The following is a 12,839-nucleotide window of genomic DNA, read 5'->3' on the forward strand; positions in this document are numbered from 1 at the left end:
TGGTATCTTTTAAAGTTCTATGCTTTGCCCTGTCTAATTGGTTATTCATAATTTAAATGAGGGAGATAATGGCTTGCAAATTAAATTTCTAGACAAAGAAAACCTTGAAAGATGACTAACTGATGGAATAGACGACTTTGGACTAAGTAATATTTCAACTGAATAAATAATGGACCACTGCAACAAGGTAGAACTCAAAAGAAACAAAACTTCTGGGATCCAAAATCTGGATTGCAGAATGCTCGTTAGGAATAAAGTGGCTTAAGAGAAGCAAGTCTGAGTAGACTAAATGGTCTTAGCTGATGCCAAACAGAAGTCATTCGTGTGAACTGGCTGTCAATAATTCATTTGCTTTTGAACTACATTGAGGAAAGAATAGGGCTAAATCCTTTCTATTCAGCAATCAATGGCCAGAGAGAATCAAAACTGAATGTGTTTATAGAAGCCTGACCAGAGTGGAGCTATAAATACAAACCATCTCAAAGAAGTGGTTTTAGAATATGATGTTCCACTTGGGGCATCATATTAGCTGTCTTCAAATGCTGGGAACATGGAAAAAGAAATAAGCCTTGTTTCTGTCACTCCCAGAGTACAGAATTAGGTCCAAAATCTGGAAACTCCAGGGAGAAGTTTTCAGTTTAAGAAAAAAGTTTTTGATAGATGGGGATTTCCCTAAAATCGTTTCCCATCATTGGAGATTTCTGGTATTGGAAAGTATGCTCAATATGTATGATATAGGGAGGGGTGAAGGCATCAAATATTGTTGGGATAAATAATATTTGCATCACGAACAACACTTTGTAAGACACTACCAGCCCTATGACTTATGTTGACTAGAGTGTACCTAAACAGAACCATTTGTTCAAACTGAAACATGCTTCAAAAGGCTGGATCAAGCACCATTTCCTCCACGAAGCAAATCATGGCAAAAATAGATCATATCTTCCACAGTGCTTACCTCTAGCTTTAGACCATATGGAGCTCAATTAGACAGGGTATTAGTTTGCTTTCTAAAAATTGTATTTCAAATAGTCCATCTCACAACTGTATTATAAGCAATCTGGCCACGGCTTGCCTCGATCTACTAAGTACCTAATGGCCACTGAAATTAAACTTGTCTACTCATTGTTCCTCTTGTTTTTCATATGGCATGTATTCAATGTTTTACAGCTGACAATACCTCCTTGCTGTGAAAGTAATGAAATATACAGTAATGGCAATTTGGGAGTTCCTAGTGGTGCCCCTCCATCTTGACAGATTAATTTTTTTTTTTTTTTTTGAGACACAGTCTCACTCTGTTGCCCAGGCTGGAGTGCAGTGGTGCAATCTCAGCTCACTGCAAATCCATTTAAAACTTCTCAACTCCCTATTGAAAACAATGATTATAAAAACTGAAATTTATTCTGACAGCTTTTGACGATAGCAAAATATACCTTTTTCTCCCCCTTATTACTTGAGGGTCTATCAATATATGGCTTTGAGAAAACAAAATCCCAAGAAAAGAAAAATTTGAAAGGAAAAAAAGCCACATTTTAAAATTCTCTAGAGTCTACAGTAATAGACAATAGTGAAGTATTACACTCTAAAATATCAGGGCTACCTGTCTGCTTCATTGCAGCTTGAGAAGTCTGCAGCTCTCAACTGTCCTGATTACCTGAAGACACTCCCTTGAGTAAAACAGATTTGCCCTTTCTAAGCATTGGCAATACTAAATCAATGAAATTTTTAAAAAGGAAAATGCTTTTCTTCAGTTAACTTTATGATAAATGCTAATTCTTAGAGATAAATGAAAGAGTAGATAAAGTAGAAAGCATAAACACATTTAGGTTTTAAATTAAGTCATTAGTGTTCAAATCAAGTTTGAAAATGTAAAATTATACCTGCTTCTCTCATCTCACTTAGGCTGTTTTAGGCCAAAGGTTCAAAAATATGGCAGGTTACTAGAAGGGAGATTTGGAATTCAACTTAGTGACCATATCCAAAATGGTGTAGAATCATTTAAAATGAACACTTATTAAATTACTCAGTCTTAACATTTAATAATGTAATAAATTTGGCCAAAAATGTCCAGTGTGAAATTATACTTTCCACCTGAAAATTAAAAATATTTAGAGGCACAGTTAAAGAAACACACATACATAAATGGCTCTAACTATTCTACAGAGGCAACTGGATATTCATTTAATTAACTAATTTAGAATGAATCTGAGGTCAAAAATATTCATATTTTTCCCAGTATTCTAAGATGTGTAGTTTGAAAGTAATTGATTCTGATTTTCCCAGTGCCTCCATGGCTTCCTTCGATGAAGCCTCTGTTCATTCAATTCAATTATGGCTTTTTGTTTTATTTTTAGCTTAATAGATAATATGCTTAGTCTAAATACCATGTAAAAATGTATGTACATTACATACACAGATTTCACCACAGTTTTGAGAATACAGATCTGACCACATATTCCAATTATAAGCCTTCACACTACTGGGTATGGAACAATCAACAACCTGCTCAAAGTATTCTATATAAGCAGCAATTGATTAGGGCCGGGAGACTTGTGGTATGACAACCAACCACAGCATCCAGAGAATCTAAGGGGAGGCTGACTAACAGACTGAGTCCTCAAGGACAGGAATCATGTCATATTCAGGGGGCATCCCTAGCACCTTGTCTATAGAAAAAGACAAATAAATATTTGCTGAATGGATAAATTAATGAATATTTATACTGAGGTAGCAAATCTGGACTGCAGAAGCATGAAGGCACCTGCTGAGAGGGCAGTGGATGCTGAAACTCGGGGCAGTCTTCTAAAAAAAATAATAAACCTACACAATTGCTAAATCCAGGAGATCATGGCAAACTGCTCACAGCTGTAAGCAAGACCTGAGGATACCCTCAATCTCACCCAACCACCATAGCGACCTGCAACTATGCCATGATGGCAAAGGCTGACAGCTTCACAGATCCCAGAATCAACACCCATAACAAAGCTTTACCTCAAAAGCTTTTGTTAGAACTGCCAATGTCCTTCTACCTTCAGAGGATACCTTTCTCCCACATTCTCACTTTCATCTTCCCAGTACAAGGTGGATAATGGCTAAAATCTGGATTTGCATCTTTTCCATGTCCTCAGTTACATGAAGAATATTCTCACCTAAAGAAGAAATCTTTTCCAAAACATAGGTATTCAAATATAAGTGTGAAAAAGCTTAGGAGAATATTTCTTATGATGATAACTAATATGAACTAATTTGAGTACTTGGTATCTGCCAGCCCTATGCCAAAGGGTTTATGTGCATTGTTTTATTTAACACTTCTGACCATACTAGGAAGTAGGTCCTCTGAATACCCACTTGATAGATAGCAAATTAAGCTTTTAAAGGTCAAGCACCATGCACAAAATCACACAAATGGTAAATGTCAGAGCCATAACCATCCAACACTCATAATCTTAGCTATTGCTCTATATGGCCTCAATGTATTAGAGCACATAATATTTTTTGGCATTCACAAGGAGTAATAACATTTTCTGCTTTTTAGAAATAATTATTTCATTTTAGCCAGATGTTACCATCTCTAATTAGTGTCTGGTACTTTAAAGCACACCTGGCACAACATATACTTTATGAATTATAGGAACATGAATTAATCACATTCCAACAATCATTATCTCTCCCTCATATGGGAATTTGAAATTATAATTCCAAATGTTTCCATATACAAATCATGTATCTAAGTATTCATTTTTGCATTATAAAAAAAATACATGTATTTAAAAATACACATGAGAAAACAAAGAAAAGCATGAAAAAAAGTCTATCATCTCACTACCCAAACACAACTGTTAATATTTTGGGAAACATGTAATTTAGAGCTTGAAAACATAATTTGATTTCTCATACAAACATGATTTCCAACAAAAAGCCATAATTCAAGTTTAAATTTCTTTTTCAAGTGTTGGAAAGACCAAAAAAAAAAATTATATAATTTTCACACAGAGGTCAAAGATAAATTTGTTTAGTCATCATGAAGAAGAGTTTACAATTTGTTTGGAAGAAAAAGCTGTTATTATTCACCATTCACAGTAACATCCATCTTCAGTGAACACTCAAGTATGTTGCTATGGTTTCAATGTGTCCCTTCCAAAATTTATATGTTGCCAATGTGACTGTATCAAGGGATGAGGCCTTTAGGAGGTGATTCCGCCATAAGGGATCCTCCAACATGAATGGGATTAAAGCCTGATATGGTTTGCCTGTGTCCCACCCAAATCTCATCTTGAATTACAGCTCCCATAATTCTGATGTTTTGTGAGAGGGGCCCGGTGGGAGATAACTGAATCATGAAGACGGTTTCCCCCATACTGTTCTCATGGTGGTGAGTAAGTCTCACAAATCTGATGGTATAATAAGGAGAAACCCCTTTTGACTGGCACTCATTTTCTCTGTCTGCCACCAGGTAAGATGTGTCATTTGCCTTCCACCATGATCATGAAGCCTTCCCATCCATGTGGAACTGTGAGTCCATGAAGCCTCTTTTTTAAAAATAAATTACCCAATCCCGGGGATGTCTTTATCAGCAGCATGAGAACAGACTAACACAAAACTGTTATAAAAGAGGCTTCAGGCAGCTTTCACCTGGCTTGCCCTTAGCCTTCGACCATGCAAGGATGTAGTGTTTCTCTCCTCTGAAGGATGCAGCCATGAGGGGCCACCCTGGAAGCAGTCTCCACCTAACAACAGAACTGCCGATAACTTGATCTTGGATTCCAGCCTCTGGAACTGTAAGAAAATAAATTTCTGTTCTTTATAAATTACCCAGTCTGAAGTATTTTGTTATAGCAGCATAAAATGAACTAAGATATATATCAATGGGAATCTCAGGAATAAATAAATTCTGCATTTCTCAGTAGATCGATTTCCTAAAGGATCCACTACTTCACATTAACTTAAACTCTATATAAAGATGTTCTCAGATGCAACCCTTTAGATGTTCCATCATGGCTTCTAATGGTGCTTTTAACTAAGAAAAATATGCAAATAGCAAAATGAAAGAGAACTTTGCAAGCACACCTGTCTAACTTTCCTTACTACAGGTTTTTCTAAGCTTCCAGCATCTAAGTTGGTAGAAGGCTGAATGAGAAGCCATTTCCTGGTCCAGGATCTTCTTGGCCTTTATTTAGTACTCGACATGTCTACATTAATATCATCTAAACAGCAGTGTAAAAATGACACATAATTTAGATTATAGGTACCTGCTGCTCACACTTTACACTCACATATTTGCTGTCACTACATAAACATGAGTTTGAATTAGGTTCCATGTGCCTCAGCTTCCATTAAGAGTTCTGCATCTTACTTTCCCTTTTCAGCCCTTCTCCCTCCTCATTCCACAGGCACCCAAGTAGGAACTCTGCCCATTCCTATACCACTCTGGTTAAAACAATTATCATGTTGCTATGAACTGAAGGCTGCCCTCCCAAAAATCCTGTGTAGAAGCCTTAACTCTCAACATGATATTTGAAGACAAGGCCTTTGGGAGCTAATTTGATCACAAGACTGATGCCCTCAGGATAGGTAGGTAGGCCTTTATAAATAGAGACAGAGAGCTTGTTTTCTCTCTCTTCATCATGAGCAAACAGCAAAAAGACTACTCTCTGTAAGCCAGAAGTAGAGCCCTTTCAAAAACTGAATTGAACCTTGATCTTGGACTCCCTAGCCTCCAGAAACATGAGAAATAAATTTCTGTTGTTTAAGCCACCTACTTTATGGAATTTTTCTTTAGCAGCCTGATCTAACTAAGACACATGTCATCCCTCTTCCCCAGTTTATATTTCTCTTTACTTCAATTCAAAACTTAGCCCAGTCTTGCTAGCTAACAAGGAATTTTAATAGGGAGAAAAAAAAAGTAAAAAAGCTGTAAAATGATCAAAAGTCAAACTGCCAGGGGGAACAGGTGATGATCAATAGGGAAATGGTGGACAGCAGCCTGATTCTCAGGACCCTGGGTATTTACCTTCTCCACAATACTTCTTTCTGGGATAATCTTTCTACTTGTTGCCAAGAAATTACTTCAAACCACATTGAACACTTTCTAAAGATTAATACATAATATTATATCAAACGAGAATCAAACATGGCTTAAGAAATCCAGTGATACATCATGCTATGCTTGTTGAGGTTTGTGAATTTAAATTAGAAGCATTTTTTCCTTCTACATTGTTCAAGGAGTTTACAAAATATTATTTTTTAATAATAAATTGAAGGCAGTTTTTCATTTTTAAAAAAGAAACTGCAAATTGGCTATTAATAGACTCTCTAAAACAGATGTTAGCAATTTTTTGTGTGAATCTCCTTTACCTAAGATAGCTAAGCACTTGGTAGACACTTAATAACTGTTTGATGAGTGGCTGAGCACTAACAAGGAATGTTCCTCCTTGTTTTATCTTTACTATTCTATCTTCTGAGTACTGCTGAAAAACATGTGCCTACAGACACCCTATAAGTGGAATCAAACTCTCTCTTCCTAATAAAATTGCGAAATACATATACAACAAGGTCTAAAATTTTTAAAGCATATATTTTAAAAAATTGTTAATATTAGTATTATCATTAAACTAAAACATTAATTTGATATTTTAATAAGTTTCCATTCATCACCCATGAATTTGAAAATTCTCATAAAAATATATTGCATAAGCTTTGAGTGCTTTTATTTACCTCTGTTACATAATTAATGTAAAAGACTAAAGTTCCAAAGAATCTTTTTAAAAGAAGAACTTTGTAAAAAGCTGAGCCTTTGCTAGAATATTTTACTTTGAATTTAAAAAAATCTTTTTTCTTGGTCCTTAATCTTTTCTTCTTGACACCAATGAGTGTACAAAAAGTTGACGGGTAGCATAACACTGCAATCATGGCTAAATTGACCTAGATGAAAACAAGACAAATCCAAACAAAAACTAAGCAATGAATCAAACACAAGCATCTGGCAGGATTCCCAGAAGATCATTAAGCATGGACTTCAGAAAATTGTCAATGTTTCCTAAAATTTTCGAAGATATCTCTGAGTATTTCATTGGTAAAAACCAAAATGCCTAAGAAACAACAAGGAGAAAAAACTGTATTGAATTCTTTGAAAGGACAAAGGTGAAAAAATTATCCTTTTCACAACTGATAGATTCAGATTTGCTTTCTTGGCATTGTAAACACATTGCTTTCAGTGCTCTTTAGATAAAGAAATATTTTAAGGAAATGTCCCTGAAACTAAACTGGGATAAGTGGGATAGGTGTAACTATAGTATTCCAATGGTGTTCTGTAAGTTGGACGGTGTACCTCTTTGTCAACATTATCTGATTTTTCAGAAGACAAGATAGTTGAATGAAAAATGTACTAAGTAGGATACAAATAATATGAATTGTTTTCCAGTGCCACCACTAATTTTTCATGAGCCCTTGGCTAAGAGTGACATCTCCAAACCTGTTCCCTCATTTATATTAAGGAAACTCTAAAATCCCTTACCATTCTAAAAATTCTATGAGTACATGAGAATCCCACAGATATAGTTAATGTGTAGATATGTTCCAGGGACTCTCTTTACAAATGACATGATTACTGTTTTCACAATAAACTGCAAACATTCTAACACAGAACACAGTCTAAAAAACTGTTTTCAGGTGATTCAAATGTCCAGTCAAGTTTGGGAACCAGTGAGTTAAAGCAGTGATTCCCTCAGTGTGGTCTCTGACCAGCTACAGCAGTATCAAATGGGACCTTATTAAAATGTTGCTCAAAACATATTATTTTCTGAGAAACTTTAAGTACTTTATTTATTCTGAGACAAATTCTCCCACTAAATAAAATAGAAAAATAATGAAATGAACACCACATTAATAACCTAAATTGCTATTTCCTTTTAGGATCTCACTTTCAGAGGTGAAAACAGAAAAAAGAACTTCAGCTTGAAGCATTCATTAATGCCCAGAGTAAAATAGTAGCAAATTCTTATTAAGCACTTATCATGAGCCAGGCACTGTTTTAAGAGCTTTACATATGTTAACTCAATTACTCCTCACAACAGCCCTGCTGAGGTGGGTTCTTTTACCCCAATTTCACCAATGAGAAAACAGAGGCAAAAAGTGATTATATAACTTGTCCAAGTTCAAACAACTAGAAAGTAATGAGGTCAGGATTCAGGGCTAGGCAGTCTGGTTGCAGAGTACATTGTCTTTAACCAAGAGTCTATGCAGAAAGTTGGGGAATTTAGCCTCATGCTTCATTTTCTTCCTGTGAGACTGGACCACATACCAGAAATAAAAATTTCAACTTTGTTTCTCACAAGAATAGTAGTGAACCAAACTAAAGAATTACTCTTGCATGCTGAGAAATATAATAAATACAAAATAAAAACACATATCCATTTCCTGTGATGGGTTTTACTCACAACAGTTTCAAGAGCAACCTTAATAGTTAAACCATCCACTATGGAACAAAAAGGGGCCTGAAAAATGAACTTAAATGAATGCCAGGTGACCCTCATCAAAACCTTTCTAAGTGAGCCAGGTTATGTAAACCAAGCACAATTGAGCTAACTTCTTTATGATTATGTCTGCTCTGGGCCCCATGCCTATGAGAGGAGAATCATTAAGTCACTGTGGGGCACTGCAATATTGATCATTCCTAATTGGCCATTCACTGCAAGCAGTGCTACCATATCTGTCACTCTGAACTGCAACATCACAGACTCTCTTAGGTTTTCAGTTAAGTTATCCAGAACACATCATTTGGTTACTGAGAGTCTGAATTTGCAGCCAGGCGTGGTGGCTCACGCCTGTAATCCTACCAGTTTGGGAGGCTGAGGTGGGTGGATCACCTGAGTTCAGGAGTTCAAGAGAGTCTGAATTTGCTCCTAAATGCCTCCCTTTTTCCCATCAAGAGATGTGCCTCTAACTTTCCTTTTTCATCCCCACAGCTACTCCTCATTCCACTGTGAGTCAAATAGAAACCCTACTTATAATAAATTGTAATTACATTTGGTTAACTAACATTAAATTCTAATTCTAATCAATTTAATAACACTAAATTATATTTTTTAAAGTATCCTAATGAAGATCTGATTTCCTGGATGGAGGACTTTCTTGCTTTATGTCTAGTCTTATAGAAGTCGTATAAGATTGGTAATAGGCAGGACCTCTTGCATTTAAAGATGCCAGATGAGTCATAAAATGCATTCTCAGTAATACACTATTAGACTTGTCACTAAAATAAAAGAGAATGGAAATTATTTTCAAAGTACAGAATCATTTCGAATCTTTTTTGTCATTAATACCATAAATATTTTTTACCAGATCTACTTGGCCCTAAGAGGATAATGGAGATCAATTCCAATCAAATAATGTGAAAGGAATTGTGTGTGTGTGTGTGTGTGTGTGTGTGAGAGAGAGAGAGAGAGAGAGAGAGAGAGAGAGACAGAGAGAGAGAGAGACAGAGAGAGAGAGAGACAGAGAGACTTGAAGCACTTTGACATTATTGCAGCTAAGGAAGAAAAGGACTAATTACCTCACCTACCCTTTTTGCCAGTTTAGGCTTGTCCTTGCTCTGTGTCCTCATTTTGCTTTCTCTTATATTTTCTTGAACAAACCATGATGTAACTGGATAGGGTTTCCTTTATTCTCTCTGTCAAGAACCTAAGAAACACCAGATAGTACTTCTAAACTAGCTCTCCTGGAGACTACACCATACCACTTTTAGATGCTCTCTCACCATTTGGATTTTCTTTTATAAAGAAAAGTATTCTGAAGAGCCAGATTTTAAGGCTACTTAAATATGGATGTTATTACATTATAAAAGCTATCAGAAGGTGAAATCCTTCACCCACGTGACTAAAGAAAAACTAGACTGATGATTTGAAGCTAATCTAAAGCTTTTTCCAGAAAGTTCTATATAAAGTATGTAATAAAATTATAGATGATTTGAGGATGCCCATATAGTCACCTTCTAAGGGTGCAGTTGGTATTTAAATACAAAATCTAATCATGTATCAACACAGATCTTATTTTAAGGTGTTTGAGGATTAGGTCATTTTACAGTATACATGGGTTTGTATTTTGAGCTAACAAATATTTAACTTACTATGCTAGGCATTTTAGAAGCACTATTTCATTTAACTCTGACAATAATGTGAATTATGAGGTAAGTGTTGTACTAGTACAGCCCCCATTTCACAGATGAGGAAAGTGAGGCTCAGAGAAGTTACACAACTATCCAAGAGCACAAAGAAGCAGAGGAGCAGGTCTCGAACCCAGGTCTGCCTCAGACCAAAGTTCCTGTTCCTAACCACTATCTAAATTTCCCCAAATTCTCTAAATACAAGCTTAGCACCTAACCCTTAACAAGTCTACATACCTCAGTCACAAATTGGCACAGAAAAAAGCAGTTTGGAAAATAAATGTTCTCTGTACAGAAAGTCTTGGTACAGTTAGCCCTGTGTTCACTGCAGCACACATGTGCTGAGACTGGAGTCATGCCTATTCGAGATTTTCTTATCCGATGTCAGATTTCTAATCCATTTAAGCCCATTTGCAAAGTCATTCTATTTTTGTACTAATAGCTTAGAAACAGCTGGAACTATTTTAGTCAAAATTTTGAAATCTCAGATATGTATAAAAAGAAAAAAAAAGTGGTCCACTTCAATAATCCACAGCCCTGCAACGCTGAATTGCCTTTTACTAAAGAGAATTGGCATGAATCCCTTAAACCCTTCCAACTGCTTTAGGAAAAGAAAAAATACTGCACGTGAGTTCTGTAACCTGTACTGATGACAGTGATGATCTAGGAACATCTCCTCAGGGGTCAGAGATTCCTGTTATTACAGCTGGAAGACTAACGTATATTTCTTCCTTGGCTTCATTTCAATTTTTAGAAAAGGAAAAATTCCTATTCTCTCCTAAAGCAAGTATGCAAATTCCACTGTTTAAAAATGATTCGATGATGATTAAGTCTCCCCTTTGTAAGATCTTTTGAAGTCCACAGCAATCTCTTTTTTCTAATATGGGCAAAACTCTACTAATAAATACCTAAGGTTTTCTGAAAAGTGGTCTGTTCCTCCTCCCTTGGTGGAGGGAAATTTGCAGGTGTCTTCCCTGATTAAATGAGCTCCAACCCAACCGTTTTCAAACTAGAACAAGCACTAGCGTCACCTGGAGGGCTCATTAAAACAAGATTTCTGGGCCCCAACCTCAGGGTTTTAGGTTCAGTGGGTCTAGGGCGGAGCAAGAGCCCTAGGTTTTGTTTTCATTTCTCAAAGTTACCAGGTGCTGTTGCTGCTGCCCCTGGCCAGATGCCACACAGCAAATCACTGCTGTAGTTTGCTGCTTTCTATACTCGACTGCATGTTGGAATCACCTGAGAATAGTTTTAAATATGTTGATGCTCAAAGTCCCGCCCCCAGAGATTCTGAGCAATTGGTCTGGGATGCTGCTCAAGCATCGATTTTTTTTAAGGTCCCGGAATGCGTCCATAATGCAGCAACCATTAAAAAAAACCTCTGGCCCACCCAGCACTGCCCCAGACCCACAGCTCTGCGCGCTCAGCGCCACGTGTGGACGCTGGAGACCCTTCCAAGAAGCTAAAAGCAGAGGGTGGGGTTGAGCTCGGGGGAGTAAATCAACGCACGTTATAGTACTCAGAGGCCAAACACTCCAAGACAGGAACCTGCACCCAGAGAACTTCCCAAGATTCATTAACACTAAGCAACTTTGCAAGACAAACCCTGACATCTCAGCCTCCAGCCTGGGCGAGGACTTCACCAGACGGTTCACCAACTGCTTTGGCGCAGGGAAAAGACTGCACCCCCAGGAAATCCAAAATGCCAAATTGCAGCCCCTGGGGGGCCGGCCCTGAGGCCCCCCGAGATGTCATTCCGGCAGCGAGAGGGGAGTTAGGAGGTGTCTCCTTACCTGGCACAGTGTCCAAGCTCGGGGTCGCCGTCGCAGCCAGCTGAGTGTTGCGCCAGGGGGGAGAGGGATGTTCCAGGCAGTGGCAAGCCCAACCCGAGGAAGACCTGAGCTGAAGCGGGTTGGCAGCCCTCCGCCCGGAGTCTGTTCCTGCAGCGGCCAGCGCGGAGCGCAAAGGCTCGGAAACTCGCTCTCAGCCCCCTGGAGGCGGAGCCCGGGAGATAAGGTTCGCGCTCCCCACCCGCCCCCTTTCCTTGGCCGAAGACCAGAGGGTGGATTTTGGATCTGGATCTTGAAGGGCGAACTGCTAAGGTCGCCCTGGTGGAAACATGCTCAGTTCAAATCCTGCTAGCATCAGAAAATGCACGATTGAGGATTGAAAACGAGGGCGAAGGAGGAGGACCAGGGAAGCGCGAGGAGAGAGGCAGAATGAGGGACGGCCAGGAAAGCAGGAAAGGCTGCTCAGTTGAAAGAGCAAACACTAACGGAAGCAAAGACTTTTGTAAAACCAGAGCATCGCCTGCACTGATGGAAGGAGGCCTGCCGCCCTTGCCCAAAGAGAACTCCCCTCTGGGGCGCCAAGGTCCGTCACAGCGGACTGATGTTCCTTGCTTTTAAACAAAGGTAACAGCTGCTCCAAAACCTGAGGAAGTTCACTTTCAAATCACCAGGTAAACAGCGACATTTGAGGGTCTAGCGATTGCAAGGGAAGCCTCGGAATAAGGTGACAGCCTTATGACAAGATAAAGATGCTGTCTGCTCTGCCCCTTTGAGTCCGGTCTTCACAGAGCAGCCAGAATGTTAACATTCATGTGCTTTCCCTATTACCTGTCACTCTTCCTTTTTCTCACCCTGCATCCCCCTTCTACCCCAACACATGCAAGACCTGTTTG

General features: G+C 38.3%; 1 protein-coding gene across 2 annotated transcripts in view; it reads right to left on the reverse strand.

The window, feature by feature from the left end:
* Positions 1-12,304, reverse strand: part of COL21A1 (collagen type XXI alpha 1 chain) — a 191,111-nt gene extending 178,807 nt beyond the window's left edge. For both annotated transcript variants that reach the window (XM_032299751.1, XM_032299750.1), the window contains exon 1: positions 11,950-12,304. The gene's annotated coding sequence lies outside the window, so the exon portion shown is untranslated. The remainder of the gene's footprint in view (positions 1-11,949) is intronic.
* Positions 12,305-12,839: the final 535 nt, after the last annotated feature.

The sequence above is a fragment of the Sapajus apella genome, unplaced genomic scaffold, assembly GCF_009761245.1.
Source record: "Sapajus apella isolate SASKATOON/1434 unplaced genomic scaffold, GSC_monkey_1.0 scaffold41, whole genome shotgun sequence".
Lineage (NCBI taxonomy): Eukaryota > Metazoa > Chordata > Mammalia > Primates > Cebidae > Sapajus > Sapajus apella.